Genomic DNA, 14,086 nt, shown 5'->3' with positions numbered 1-14,086 from the left:
TGTGGGAGCAAAAGGTGCTGAACAAGCCTTGAATTGTTACTGGATAAGATCAGGAAAAATGTTTTTTTTTCATTTTAAAATGTTAAATTCTTCTAGAGTCTAGTGCCTCAGAAACTACGGCATAAAGGTCTTCAAGAACTGGGCTGCTGAGCTCCAGGGAACATTTTTGCTTGAGAGGATGGGAGGGCTACCCGACCAGCTGATTTATAGTGCTGTCCTAAGAACACTTTCCCAAAAGTAAGCCCCACTGAATATACTTAAATAGGATTTTGAGTTTAGGATTTCTCTCCTAGACACAAGAAGAATTTTTTCTCAAAACAATCCAATGAAATTGTTGTTGTTGTTGTTGTTGTTGTTGTTGTTGTTGTTGTTGTTGTTGTTTTACCTTTTCCCTGTCTGGTTTGGCAGTCTGAATAAAATGTCATACAAACATTGCTATTTCTGTTCTATGTTTATAACATACAGCCAACCTTCCCCCATCCCCATGCTTGCAGTGACTGAAAAGTGGCAGTGGCCAGGACACAGTGGCACAATGCAGAAGTAGGCAGTTAACAGGAGAGTAGAGAGGGGAATTCCCTTCATCTGATTAATGTCAGATTTGTGTCCATTTATTCTTTTGCGCAGAGGTTGGCTGGTTTGTCCAATGTACAGAGCAGATGGACATTGTTGGCACATGAGGGCATATATCAGATTGGAGGATGAGCAGCTGTAAGAGCCAGAGACAGTGTAGTTGATGCCATTGGGTCCTGTAATTGTATTTCCTGGGTAGATATAAGGGCAGAGCTGGCATCTGGGTCCGTTGCAGGGCCTGGTACCTGTGCTGGTGACTCTGCTAGCCGATTCATGATTGTAGGTGAGAAGTCGTTTCAGGTTGGGGGGCTGTCTGTAGGCAAGGAGAGGTCTTCCACCCAGGGCTTTTGAGAGAGAGGCATCATTTTCCAGGATGGGTTGTAGATCACTGTCAACACTTACGGGCAATGAAACTCTGGTTACTGTGAAATGAAAGCGTGGAGTGGAGCCTGTTTATTCCCTCAGTCCTTGCTCACTGCCAGACAACAGGAGAAACAGCTCATGCTGTCTAAAGATTTGAGGATGCAATTTAATATGGCAAATGTAAGGTAACAGTACTATGTGGGAGTTTTTCCCACAATCCATTATTACTGTCAAATTTCTAGTTAGCTTCTTTGCAACTCTCTGGACAGCGACATCATCATCTGTAAATCATAATGAAGATCCATGCTCAGCTGCATTTCACGTCTAACAGATGCCTTTTAGTTAAGTTGCCCCATGAGTGCAATACCTTGTGGTTTGTGTTCAGACATTTTATTTTTAATTCTAGTTGTCCTTCAATCCAGGATGTTTGCAGCATGTTTATCATAGTTTTGATTTATGTGACTGTATTTCTCACTTGTCTTTTTCCTCTTATTAAATTATATTGCATTGATTTTATAAATGCTGTTGAGATATACAGCTCCTAAAGGCATGAATTATGATTCATTCTTATGTCTACTAAGGGCTTTTCCAGGCATTATGGTGAAGGGGATTATAATAGAAAACATTCACAAGTGTGTGGCTTGCACTTGTTGCAAACAATTATTCATTATTACTGTTGCAGACCATTTCTTGGTTACATATGAAAGCTTATGAAATGGAGCTTTATCTTCCTGCATAAGAAAGACACCCTAACCTGTCTCAATGAGGATAGATCAAGATGGGTAGCTGCATTAGTCCGTCTGTAGCAGTAGAAAAGAGCCTTCTTCAGGGTATCTAAAGAACTGAGCTGTGACTCACGAAAGTGCTTACCCTACCACAAATTGTGTGAGTGTTATAGGTGCTACTGGACTCTTGTTCTTTTCTACTGTCTCAATGAGAGCAGAATAAACCTTGCATAAGGATACCACCAAAAAGAAGGGGAGCACCCATCCGGCCCCAGCTTCACATGTCAAAGGAGTAGCAATCTGTCTCTTCATCTTTCCTTTGGGAGCAATAAACTTTTACTGAATTTAGGATACAAGGGTCACCTCTCCCCCTAAGCTCCACAATGACGGCCTCACTCATCTGCAGGGCCTGCAAATAGGCAAGATCAATCACTTCTCATTCACATGCATTCTCTGTTCTGCTGCTCACCTTGTGGAATGGTCTGCCTGATGGCAGGGTCTGTTCCAGATTTTAGGATGCCCTGGGAAGAGAATTCCCGGGGGGCCCTTCCTATCCACCCTATACATCTTTCCCCTGTTATGCTCGTAAGCACATTGTCCGCTGCCCTTGCTCCCAGCCATCTGCACTGTGCTGCCATGCCCAGCCCTTTCCCTGACGGTCCTGGGCAGTGCATGCAGCTGGGAGCATGGGTAGCAGAGTGCTCACACTCACAGGGAAAGGGCATGTTGGAGAATCAGCAGCAGTGAGCCCTTCCAGAAGCTCTGGGCCCCGCAGCTGCTCCACTGGAGGGTGTGTTGATGCCAGCCCTGCCTGATGAGGTCCAGAAGTGTCCCACTTTTCTGGCTTTTGACAAACTATGCAAAACTGGATTATTCAGGAGAGATTTTTTACAGAAGTAATTAGAGCTGTACTGTAACAATATGGTTCAGAAAGATGCTTTGGAGAAGGGAAAAGGACTAGAGATGGGCATGAACCAGAAAAAAAAAAAGAACCATGAGGTTCGTAGTTCATCGTCTTTCACAAACCACAAACCACAAACTTTCACGAACCTGCCCCGGTTTGAAAAACGGTTTATTTGGTTCATAAAAATGTCACTTCCAGGTCAGCAAACCATCACTTCCGGGTCAGCAGAAGGTCACTTCAGGATCAGCAGAAGGTGACTTCAGGCTCAGCAGAAGGTCTTCAGAAAGCCCAACCCCCACTGTCTAGGGAACTGATTGATTGGTGCCAGGCTATCTGCAGTGACGAACCAAAAAATGAACCAAATGAACCAGCCTAAATTTCATGGTGGTTTGTCAGAAATGGGCTCTGACAAACAGCTGGTTCACGAACCAAGAACCAGCCCAGTTCGTGCCGAACATTGGTTCATATTTTGGTTCGTGCCCATCTCCAATAAGGACTGTGGACTGTAGTGCTGTGTATAGTATGTGCTGTCTGTTGCTGTTATGTATAATCCTACTGCGTAATTTCTGCATTGTCATGTTGATATTTATGCTTTGTTCCTGCTCCATTTCAGATTTCTACTCTCCATCCAAATCATATTGAATTGTTTATTAGATATCTCATTCTGTTGTTTGTATTGACTTACACTGTATCTCAGTGTAGAAAGTGTTGATTCTCAGTGAGAAAGGTAGAATATAAATAAATAAATAGTCACACATTACATAGAGGGAGAAAAAACTCCTCAGAGTGATTTTCTCAGTGATAGCTCCCTGTCCTTTTGTAATGCGTACTTTTACCTTGAACACACGTCTTTACCAAGTGAAATTATTTGTCTATCAATGTCAATATTGTTTTACTTTCACTAGCAACAGCTCTTCAACATCTCAGTAGAGTGCTTTCATACGACCTACTACCTGATCCTTTTTTAAAAGTGGCAATGCGGGGGAACTGAACCTAAGACCCTTTGGATGCAAAACCAATGATGTACCACTCAGGCTATACCTCTACTCCCAACTTAACTTTATAATTTTCAATGTCTGTTCTTAATTTCTGGCCTTGAGCATAATGACTGATAAAAGACTCAATAAAAGATGTCAGTGGCATGCATTTACAAAAGCTCTATTTGCTTTCTGTATATCATGTTGTTTCCAAGTTGCTCAGAAGTAAGATGGGATTACATTTCCACATTTGCACAACTAAATGCCCGCTCCCAAAAAAAAACTCAAAGAAAAGCTTATTTGATGTTGCAGTGTTTGTGATTTTTGAATTTCAAAAGAGAACTGGCTGCAGGTACAAGATTAGGAGAAGAGGGAGAAATTATTTGAGAGTTTGCTATGATGACTATAGTTTGACTTTTTTAAGACAGTGAAATAAATATGTCTTACCATTTTCAACTATTGCTTAAGCACTCTCAGACAGCACAGTTCAAATTTAAATCAGATCTTTAATGATAATTGTAACAGAAATTTCACCCAAACCTAGATTTCAGATCGCTTCGTATATGTATAGACCTGCCCAGAGGGAGGGGCACATTAAATGCTCCTTCCATATTTGCAAAAACAAGCCACTTGCTGAGGAATTCAGCTCCTTCAACTTGCAGAATTTTGAAGGTGTCTGGAGAAAGGCGCTCTGACTCTTGAAATCTTACACTCTGAAAATAGATCTTAATTTCATATATAAAGCTACCCATAGGCATTTACTTGAGATGATTCTTTTTAAGGGGAAGGACAATGGGGCAAGTGCTTGCCACAATAATACTGCCATAGAATAATAATGTGTCAGATTCAAGATTCTGAAAGTTGAAGAAATGCATTGAACAGGATCTTCCCTACCTTCTCCTACCCCCAGAAGATCCCTATATGGCTGAGCTGGGAGCAAGCATTTTTGAACTCAATGGGATTGCTTATGATTAAAATAGGATCAGATTGCCACTTTTCCTGTAGAGAAGATCTAGTAATACATAAATAGTAGTGTGCATATTCTTTCTTCTGTCTTACACTTTCTGACATGACATTTTTTCCTAGTGACTAATGTCACTAACTTTTCTTTATATATTTGCTTCCAATAAACAGATGTTTATTGCATAATTATCCACTAACAGTGAAGTCCTGAGCAGAGCTGCTTTCTACTAAGCCCAGTGGAATTGGAAGGTTGTACCTACATTTAAGATTACACTTAAATATATGGATGAATACATATATTACATTTACCAGCCAAGATGAAAACTTTTATAGAAACTGTGAGAAGAGTTATTGCAGTTGTGATCTTAACATTTTAAAGCAGTTAAAGATCACAAGGTACCTTTCAAAATCCCAGCCACCTTTTGAAGGTGTTAAGCACAGTTGGTAAATATGTTGAGTTTTTATCTGCAAACCTGCAGTAAGAAACAGGACTGAGAAATTCATTTAGATAGAAATTCATTTTTGAAGAAAAGAAATGTCAGCAGTGAAGATATCAGGAGGGGGATCATCAAAATCCCCATTAAATGACTTTACTGAGTGGAATAATGTTCAGTACAAACTCAAAAAAAAAGAAAAAGAAAAGGTGTTGCTCTAATAGCGAGGAAAGACACAGCACAAGCTGTCAAGAGCTACAATGCAAAGTCTGATCAATTGAAATCAATCAGACTTCATGAAAGGCCTGTTAACATAACCATCATTCAAGTTTATGCCCCAACTACAGATGCTAAGGAGGAAGAAATTGAAAACTTTTCAGCAACCTGCATGCAGAGACAAAGAAATCTATTATAATAACCAGTGCAAAGAACTAGAAGACAAAAAAACCCCAAGAAATCTGTTCCACAAGATCTGGAAAATCAAAGGGAAATACAAGCCATAGCTTGGGATGCTGAAAGATCAACACGGAAATACAGTATCTGATCAGGACAAAATAAAGGAAGGATGGAAACAATTGACTGAAGAACTATACAGAAGAGATGGAAGGATGACAGATACCTTCAAAGAAGAATCTTTTGACGAAGAACCAGAAATCTTAGAAAGTGAAGCAAAAGCTGTTCTCAAAGCAATTGAAAGATACAAAGCACCTGGAGTGGATGGAATACTAATAGAGCTATTTCAAGCTACAGAAACTGAGTCTATCAAAATCTTAGGAAGAATCTGTCAACAAATATGGAAAACAAAATAATGACCCACAGACTGGAAACACTCACTCTACATTCCAATCCCCCGCCAAAAGCAGATGCCAAAGAGTTCAGCAACTATCAGACCCTCATGTTAATATCCCATGCAAGCAAAGTGATGCTTAGAATTCTACAGCGAAAACTCTTACCATATATGGAATGAGAAATGCCAGATTTTCAAGCTGGATTCAGAAAAGGAAGAGGCACTAGGGATCACATTGCAAATTTATGATGGCTAATGGAACATACAAGGGAATTTCAGAAGAAAATCAATCTATGTTTTATATATTACAGCAAAGCTTTTGACTGTGTGGATCATGAAAAGCTATAGATAGTGTTAAAAGAAATGGGGGTGCCACAACATCTGATTGTTTGTCTAACCTGTACTCTGGACAAGAGACTACTTTGAGGACAGAATATGGGGAACAGAATGGTTTTCAGTTGTCAAGAATGTCAGACAAGGATCCACATTGTTTCTCTATCTGTTCAACCTCTTTGCAGAGCATATCATAAGGAAAACTGGATTAGATTTAGAAGGAGTAAAAATTGGTGGAAGGAACAGTAACAATTTGAGATATGCAGATGACACCATGTTACTGGCAGAAAATAGTGAAGACTTGAAATGACTACTGATGAAGGTTAAAGGAGAAAGTGCCAAAGCAGGATTACATCTGAACATTTAGAAGACAAAAGTAACGACTATTGAGGGATTACACAATTTTGAAGTTGACGATGAGGAATTTGAAATTGTTCAAGTTTTCTATTCCTAGGCTCAATCATCAACCAAAAGGGAGACTGCAACCAAGAGATCAGAAGAAGATGGAGACTTGGAAGAGCAGCTGTGAGGGAACTAGAAAAGTTCCATCAAGATAATCCAAACTATGGTATTCCCCGTTACTATGTATGAATGTGAAAGATGGACAATGAAGAAAGTTGACAAGAAAGCTCACACTCTTCATGAGTAATATTTTCTATTGGCAGGTTTGGCAGATCATCTTGTTAGTGGTTTGGCTTGCCCTCACATTATTAAGAAAGTTTATGAATATGGAATATCATGTCCCTCTCCTCACGTGCTTTAAGACCAAGCAGGCTGCCTGGCTAAGATGGATAACTACTGGAATGTGAGTATGAGGTCAGACTAGCTTCAGCACCTACCCCAGTGTTGTGCAGAACTGAATAACGAAAGGGTCTCCAGGAGCTTGATTTAATCTCGCCATCCACCCTCCCAATCTTTCCTGATCCAATTTCCCCACTTGATGAGCCTCACCCACCCAGCCATCAAGACTCATCAATTATCTTTTTATACCTTTAGTTCCTCTCGGGAAGGCATAATCAAGCTTTCCCAATCCTATTGTCTCCATTCTGGAAACAGCCATCAAGCTATTGTCTTTGGGAGCAAGATGTCAGTTTTGGCTCAGGATACATTTTGCTCTATAGTCAGGCTGTCCTGCCATGTGCTCAGTGTGTCCTGGAACCTCCCACCCATGCACCCTCAAACTGCATGTCTGAGTCCCCTCTCTCATGCGATGCTGGCCATCCATGCTGCTCTTCCATGGAAACTTCTTCACCCTCAAACCTCTCTTGGAACTGGTAAATATAACTCAATCCTTGAACTTCTATTCTCACTTTCCTTACTGTTTCTCTCGTTAGCTTTGTGTGTGTATATTTTATGCCATTGATCTTTGTAAAACACTTTTGGTTGAACATCTGCCTATTTATTGAAAGAGTTCTTTAGAGGAAGGGATCCTCATATACATAGGTGCAAAAGATTCCAGTTACTACTTCTCGCGCTGATTCTCCTTGTTGCTAATTCCCCCAATTTGCAAGGAAACCTCATTGGGTAACAATCTGTTCTTTCCTTCCATATATGGGGCATGCTGGTGGCTTTCTTTTGATCTTTCTTCCTGTTGAGGTTACATTTTTTGCATCATTGCAGTGCTTTCCTTGGGGCACCTAAAAGTCTCCTGTAGTTCTCATCCCCTCACTCCCTTTTTTCATCCTCCTAGAGCAAGATTTGAGTCCAGTTGTACCTTAGAGACCAACTAGATTTCCAGGTTATGAGGTTTCAAGAACCAAAGCTCTCTTCATCAAATACAAGGAGTGGAAAAGAGTAGGAGTTTTTATAATCCAGGAAGAGGGTGGGAGAGGTACTGCAAATTAGAGTATCAGAACACTAGCTATAATACATGTTTCAATTAGCTTGAGCCAGGGTGTGAAGTGCAGAAAATTAGTAGTGTAAAAAAAATCCTGTGTCCCAGTTCAGACTTGAGGTGTTCATTGTTCCAAACTTGAAAATAAACTCAATTTCAGCAATTTGCTGAATTGGACTCTCTGAACTAGACACTGACAAATCCTGACTGACTGACTCAACTTGCTCTCTGTTGCCACTTAGAATGTGTTCATCCACAAAGTAAGATACTCAGATTTCCACAAAAACTCACTGAACTAGACAAAACTAACACTTTCCCTCAGCACTCTGACTAAACTGCAGTTCACTCTGCCCCTTAGGATACAGCCACCATCCAACCACTGCACACTTCAGTCATTCATCCATGCTTTACTCACCCCCCTCTTTGTTACTTCAGAGGCCTACATTTCAAACCACAGTAACAAAACCCCACATTAATCAGCAAAAACAAATGACAAATTATTTATATAGCAAAACATTACACTGCCCATCAAAACATGCCAAGAAACCAAAAAGCATTAGTCTTTCAAATTGTGTTAAAAATTCATATACAAAATATGGCTTCAAATAGCACTATAAATCTGTTTATTCAAGAGTATCAGTTTTATTATTTATAATCACAGGTTAGAATTTTCTCTCCTGAACTTGGAAAATATGTCCTAGGTAGGTTATTTGCAAATATTTGTTTCAACTTCATTTCCTTGAAGGAAAGAAATTGTGCATTTGATAAATCTACAGAACAATTTATTTTTTTTTGAAAAGATTTTTATTGGATTAGATTATAATATTATTCAAGACATACATTGCCCCCTTATAAATCTATTTCTAACCCCCTCCCTTTCCTCCCCCCCCTTTTTGTTGACTTCCAACAGTTTTCCAACCCTAAGTCTATCTTATTATTTAATTACTTAATATCTCATATATCCTATTATACACACATTTAATACTCTTTTCTCTAAGCTTGTTTGATCTCTACTAAAAATACTCTATAATATAAATCTCCCTTTGGATGCCTCCACTAAACCACATATTCTACATAAAATACTACTAACATAATAATATATATTAGCAATCAAGATATTAAAAAAAATATAGCATTGTATTCATTCTACTTTCCAATCACCTATGTTCTTTACTTCCACAATCATCCTAGCTCTAATATTAGCTTAGACTCTAATATTCTATTACTCATCCATCTTTTACTATTTCTTATACTAAGCTTCTTTTAAATCTGTAAGGTAATTGTTATATTCAAATATCCCATATATACTTTTTACTTAAGCTATATATTGTAAATAATATCTAACTATCTTATTCTTATATATCCATAATGAAACATCCAATATTTAGCACTCTATAATTTTTGATTTTATCATAACTCCATTAATAGCTTAGATTTTTATAATTAAATTCCCCCCTTCCCGGTAAAGTCACTTCTCTCTTCCTCTGTTACATTTCAGTAATTCTCGAACTGCCACAGTTCTCCTTTCACGTCCCATTTTTTTTCTAAATATTGTTTCAATTTCTCCCAGTCTGCGTTATACTGTCCTGGATCAAGGTCTTTAAGTTTTCTAGTCATTTTGTCCATCTCAGCCATGTACAACAATTTGTACATCCAGTCTTCTATAGTTGGTATTTCTTGTACTTTCCACTTCTGCGCATACAAGAGTCTCGCTGCTGTAGTCATGTAAAATAACAATGTTCTGTACCTTGTTGGAACATCTTCCATTCCCAAGTTCAGTAGCAACAATTCTGGGTTCTTATTTATTTGGGTTTGCAAAACCTCATTAATTACTTCAATTATATCTCCCCAGTATTGCTTCGCTACCTCACAAGTCCACCACATGTGATATAGAGATCCTTCATGTTTTTTACATTTCCAGCATTTATTTGACATATTAATATTTCCTAATGCAATTTTCTTTGGTGTCAAATACCAACGATAGATCATTTTATAGACATTCTCTTTAATACTTGTACAAGTCGTAGTCTTCAGAGTCGTTTTCCACAAATATTCCCAAGCCTCCATTGTTATTTCTTTATTAAAGTTTATAGCCCACTTCACCATCTGTGTTTTTACTGTCTCATCTTCTGTAAACCATTTTAAAAATACTTTATAAATCCTTGAAATTTCCTTTTTACCGTCTTGAAAAATTACCTCTTCTAGTTCTGAGTTCTCCATTCTTATTCCTCCTTTCAAACAATCCGAAGTGTAAAGATCTCTGATCTGTCTTTATTGAAACCATCTGTAACATGAAGACAACTCCTCCTCTGTTTTAATTCTCAATTTTGAAGATTCTACTCGAGTTATCTCCTTATAAGTTAAACATTGCTGCTCATTATCGACAGTCCTCGGATCTATTACTTCATATGGAACCACCCAGGAAGGAATTCCTTCTTGTAGGTAATTTTTATACTTCTTCCAAATAGTCAAGAGGCTTCTTCGAATATAGTGATGTAGAAACATAGAATCTGCCTTTACTTTGTCATACCACAAGTACGCATGCCATCCAAATATTTTTTTATATCCCTCCAAAGCCAGCAATTTGCGATTCTTCAGTGTCATCCATTCTTTTATCCATGCCAGACATATTGCTTCATGATATAGTCTTAGATTGGGCAGTTGCAATCCACCTCTCTCTTTGGCATCCTGTAATACTTTCATTTTCACACGAGGTTTCTTGCCTGCCCACACAAAGTTCGATAATTTCCTTTGCCATTTTTCAAATTGTTTGGAGTCTCGGATAATTGGAATTGTTTGTAGCAAGAACATCACTCTTGGCAATACATTCATTTTCACTGCTGCAATTCTTCCCAACCATGACAAATTTAGCCTATTCCATTTTATCAAATCTCTCTCTATTTGTATCCACAGTTTCTCATAATTATTCTTGAATAATTTAGATGCAGGATTCATCTTTGAGTTCCTCAGACTTTTTGATAGGATACATTAAACATTAACGAATAATAAAGTATATGAGATTTGACAAAGAAAATACAGAAACATTTTTAGATATATGTGAGTGTTCACTGTTATTTATTTATTTATCTATAAATAAGAGAGCACGTTTCACAAAAACATTTCTACCTGACATTTTCTAGTTTAATCAAAGAAATTACATTAACATCTCAAACCTGAAATAATGCAATACTGATGTACACTCATTGGCAAGCATCCCTCCTTGACACATAAATATTACTGTGGCAGGAACCATATATCAAAATTGGCAATAGGCTGGCCAACTAAAATAGCCTTCTGCTATTCACAAGCACAGAACAGTGTTTTAAAAGCACCTGTAATGGACAAGACTGGCTCCAGCTCCACCTTTTCTGAGAAACAACCCATGAAAGTGGGTAGAATGCTGGGCCAGTGAGAGTTGGTGTCCTTTGGAAGAGAGTGAAAGTATAAGAGAAGGAGTATTGACACTGCTAAGGGGGAAGCAGAAAGATAGCTAGCTGTTAAGCAGCAAGTAATCATTCCCTGTTTAGCCACAATATATAAGAGTTGTGAAAACATTCACTCCTATGTACAATCTTGTAAATAAAAGTTCTGTTTTGTTTCTGTTTTAACCCTGGCTGACTTCGAGTTGTTGACTGAGGGGAACTAAAATACACACACAAACCTCAAACACTCTGTTCATGATGACTAATAGGCCAAGTTTAAATATACGGTAACAGCATACACATGGGAAGTAAATTCTAAATTCCCTTTCCCCAATAGCACTGGGTAGTAGCTGGCTGTGGTGGAGAGTGGCAACCCCTGCTGAGGTTTTCATAGCAAGAGACTAACTGAAGTGGTTTGCCTTTGCCTGTCTCTACAATCCTGGTCTTTGTTAGAGGTCTCCCATCCAATTACTAACCAAGGCTAACCCTGCTCAGCTTCTGAGTCCTGACAAAATCAGGCTCACCTGGGCAATCCAGGTCAGGGCTAGTAGCTGGCTAAGGGGAATAAATAGAGGGAATGGGCTGTCTGTCTGGTGTAGCCTCTGAGATAGGAGGGAGGTTACCCTGTGTGGATTTGAGTCAGGGCTCTTTGTCTGATCATAAAGATTAGACAAGTGGTGTGTGGTGACTGCCAAGGAAGCCCCAGACCTGTGAAGGGAGATTTAAGGTGGGAAACTGTGGGAAAAGTGATCTGCCATAAAGTGTTGGATCAGCGGTGTGATTCAAACACCCAAGCAAGGGTGTTCTTGGGTAAAGTAGAGAAAATCTTAAGCTGTTTGAAGAAATTAAGTATGACCAAAAAGCCCTTCTGAGGTAAAAATTAAAGGTAATTGTAAGAAGGTCCTGTGGAGGAGGACACAGAGTGAATTAAGAAAAGGAGCGATTTAATTTTTTTTTTAAAGAGTTGCCCTCCTGAAGTAAAAGTTTATGCTTAAAAAGTAAGGAGGGGTTGTAATCGAAACCCCAAAACATTTAAAAAGAAAAGATAGATTTGGCAAAAGGGGTTGCCCTCCTGAGGTAAATGTTTTGAGGTAATGTAAGGAGGAGCAACAATAAGAACCCTTGAGCTTTTAAAAGAAAACAGGGGTTTTAAAACTATTTGATGCTCCTAAGTAAATCAGAAAGGGTAAAGGGTAGAGATGGGTACGAGTAAAAAAAAATTAACGATCCAGCTGATCATGGATCGGTGCCGGCGACGATCCCGAATTAACGATCCACACCGATCATCTCCCATTCCCGATCCGTGGATCATGGATCGTGGATCATGGAGGCCAAAGCGGGTCGCGCTGCTATTCCCAGCTATGTGGGAAGGTGGAGGGTGGCGGCGGCTGCCGGGCCTGGCAGGCATGGGGAGGTGGCAACAAGCCACCTCCCCTCAGGGGGCGGGGGGTCTGGCCACTCGCCAGCGGCACCCCCCATGTGCCCGCCCGCCAGGCTGAAGTGGAGCACACCGGTATTCCAGGCGAGAAAGGAATATGGGTGATGACGGCGGCCCTCGGGCCTGGCGGGCACGGAGAGACAGCGATGAGCCACCTCCCCTCAGGGCGCGGGGGTCTGGTCGCTTGCTGGTGGCACCCCCCCATGTGCCCGCCCACCAGACCGAACTGGAGTGCGTTGGTATTCCCAGCAATACATGAATGGTGGGTGGTGGCGGCGGCCGCTGGGCCTGGCAGGCACGGGGAGGCAGTGACGAGCCGCCTCCCCTCAGGTCCCATTCAGCAACACAGGAGGTCTGTGTTTGGCCATCAGAGCTGCCTGTCAGGGTTTGCAGGGATGAGATTGGAGTGCCCATGGCTACAGAACACCCCCTTCCCCCTCTCTCCCCTGGGTGTCTTCTCCCAATTTGTGACTGCTTTGCTGCTCCATGGTTGGAAGGAAGCCCTGCTGATCAAGGAAAGCTGGGCTTCCATTCAGGTTTCCAGGGCGACAGAAGGAGGGCAAACAGAGCTCAGGCTTTCCCCTGGCTCCATTGCCAGGGGAAAGCCTGAGCTCTGTTTGCCCTCCTTCTGTCGCCCTGGAAACCCATTGCCAGGGGAATAGATTGCTGGTGCCTGAGTGTATGGATCCATGATCTGAGCCCGAACGCAATGATCCAGGCCTCTCCCGATCGCTGGATCATTGGCCGTGGACAATCATGATCTGCTGGGTCACGGTTGTGCGATCGCCATTATCGTGGGGGTTTTTCGATTGTGATGCGGATCGTGCCCATCTCTAGTAAAGGGTAAGGAGTCATCACTAAGATGCCACCTAAGAAAATGAAGCCATACAGAGAAAGAGAGAAGTGCTGAATCCATGAGCAGTGAAACTGAAGTTGAGAGAGAACAGAGAAGCATGGAACAGATTGAATTAGCCAGGTTAACAGCTCAAAAAGAAGAAAGGGAGGAAAGAGAAATAATAGCGCAAAGGGAAGAAAGACAAAGGAAAAGAAAATTCAAGTTAGCAAAATTAGAAACAGAGAAACAAAAAAGGCAACAGAGTGTCTAGTTCAAAGAGAGTGACAAAAGAGCCAGAGAAACATTTCAGGGCAGAGATGAGGGATCATCGAAAAAATATTATCAGTGTGGTGAAACAGGTCATATGCAGTACAATTTTCCCAAAACAGCAACTGCCACAGAGGGTTTAGAATATTCAGAGGTTTCTGTGGAGAGCCAGACATTAGAGAACCAACTGCCATTTTAAGTTCAGGACATGCCAAAGGTTGGAGGATAGTAACA

The sequence above is a fragment of the Eublepharis macularius genome, chromosome 2, assembly GCF_028583425.1.
Source record: "Eublepharis macularius isolate TG4126 chromosome 2, MPM_Emac_v1.0, whole genome shotgun sequence".
Taxonomy (NCBI): Eukaryota; Metazoa; Chordata; class Lepidosauria; order Squamata; family Eublepharidae; genus Eublepharis; species Eublepharis macularius.
The sequence above is the reverse complement of the archived record's forward strand: the minus strand, read 5'-3'. Positions refer to the sequence as shown.